The sequence below is a fragment of the Arachis ipaensis genome, chromosome B05 (assembly GCF_000816755.2).
Source record: "Arachis ipaensis cultivar K30076 chromosome B05, Araip1.1, whole genome shotgun sequence".
In the NCBI taxonomy this organism is placed as follows: domain Eukaryota; kingdom Viridiplantae; phylum Streptophyta; class Magnoliopsida; order Fabales; family Fabaceae; genus Arachis; species Arachis ipaensis.
The window spans coordinates 1311073-1313258 of record NC_029789.2 but is presented as its reverse complement, the minus strand read 5'-3'; positions in this window follow the sequence as shown (position 1 = coordinate 1313258).

The window sequence follows — 2186 nt, the reverse complement described above, 5'->3', positions numbered from 1 at the left end:
ATATTTTTATTTAAAAGAATATGACTAACATAAATCGAATTCTATATTTTTGTGTTATAAAAGTTCAGATATTATATTATAAACTATTTATTCATTTAAATTATTAGATTATGTACCAAAACAAAAAAATATTAGATTGAGACTTACAGATTATGCTGCATGTAATAATTTTATGGCAAAAAAATAGAGTATGACTTTTAAACAAGTAATTTGATTTTATATCTGGGTCAGAATTTTTCTACACAAGTAATTTGTGCTGACAAAGTCGCTAACGTAAACTCGTACTTGATTTTGAAATGTAGAATTTTGGACGTCAGCTAAGAGCTAAGACCTCACCTCACTCTTTCATCAATCCTATTTAATTTTTGAAAAAGTATAGGTAACCAACAACTTTTTTTGAATAATGTGTGAACAATGTGAATTAATAAGGTTAAAAGAGTAAATTTAATTAATAGCATTAAATTAGAGTGGAGTGTATTTTTATTTGATTGGTAGTTGTTCATGTTGTTCAAGATAGTCATTATTTACCTAGTATTTCCCTTAATTTTTTAGCTTAACAAGACCAGTTACATATAATTAGTGACTATTTATTTTATTTTAGTGGTTATTTATTTTATTTTTAGTAAAAATAAAAGTAACCACTAATATATTTACTGTCAATTAGATATTAGTTGTCTTATATTTTGTTGCTAAAAAAATTCTCACACTAAAATGATCCTTCTATTTGATCATTTGAGTTATTTTTGGACAAAGCCTTTTTGAGTGTTTCTCTTTGGGTCGAAGAAGTTTTGGAGTTTCTATTGTATAGCCTATTCTCTTCTGGCCCATTAAGTAGAAAGGTAATAACGTAATATTTAAGGAAACATTTATTCGGTCTATATAAGCGTAGCCGAAAACTATGTTGGAGAGCATAATATTGGGTTGCAAGCTTTAGTAGAATCTTCTCTTTTTATCTTTTAAACCATTTGATGCCGCCAGACCAATACAAAAAATAAACCAGTTCATGTGGATGTCCAAAAACTTAAAAGAAAGCACTCGGTGTCATTAATGACGGGTACTATTAACTAAAGAATGAGAGAAGGAGAATCCGCAATTAGGTCCAGTTTGGGTAAACAATTTAATTAAGTTACTTTTAAAAAAATAGCTTAAACAATAAATATTTATATTAAAAGTAGCTTATAAATAAGTTATTTTGTATTTAATTTTTTAGTTTTAAAAGCACTTATTTTAAGAGAAAAATCATAAAAAAAAAATTTATGAGAGAAGTCATTTTTTTGAACTTCTCCTTAAGCACCAAAATAGTTTTTTAAAAAGTTGTAATTTTGTTTTAAAAATTATACCAGATATTAATACTACACATTTTCATAAGTTAAAAGTTAAAAAAAATCACTTATGAACATATCCAAATGGGCCTAACCAATTTGAATTAATTTAGTAATTAGTTTATATATTCAATTAAATAAATATAAAAAAATCTAAATTTTATCATATATATATATAATAAGAATTTATTTATTTTATATCCTAAAAATATATATTAAATTTAAAATTCTTTTATTAAAAATATAAAAATTTAAATTTTTAACATATTTATTTTGTATTTAACATTTAAAATTTTTTATTAATGATAAATTTATGATGCGTCCTAAAATACATATTAACTAAACTCATATAATAATTCATTGATGACGGACAAATTCTTAAAATAAAGTGTCGATTTACAATAAACTTAGAAATACCGTAAAAAAATGTGGCAGCATTTAGTTACCATTAAAATTGGAAAAGGTACCGAGACTAGAGAGAGTTGAAACTGAAATCAGGAAAAAGCGACAAGGGGAAAAGGAATTGAGAGGAGTAAAAGGAAAGAAATCGCCAAAAAATTTAGACAATCAATTAAGCACGGGATACTAACAACCAACCATCAATGATCCATCCGAGACAGCTTACCCGATAAATAAATCTTACACACTTAAAATGGGAGTTAGTAACACTTAGTGTATGATTGAATTGGATTGATGGTAGTATTCAATAGAGTGAAATTGAGTACCAAAAAATTTAATGAGTTTTCATTATCTTATGATTGGATTGGATTGATGCATGGTAGTATTAAATAGTGTGGAAAATTGAAAACTGAGCAAAAAAAATAACGAGTTTTCATTATTTGAATTGAAAAAATTTAATATATT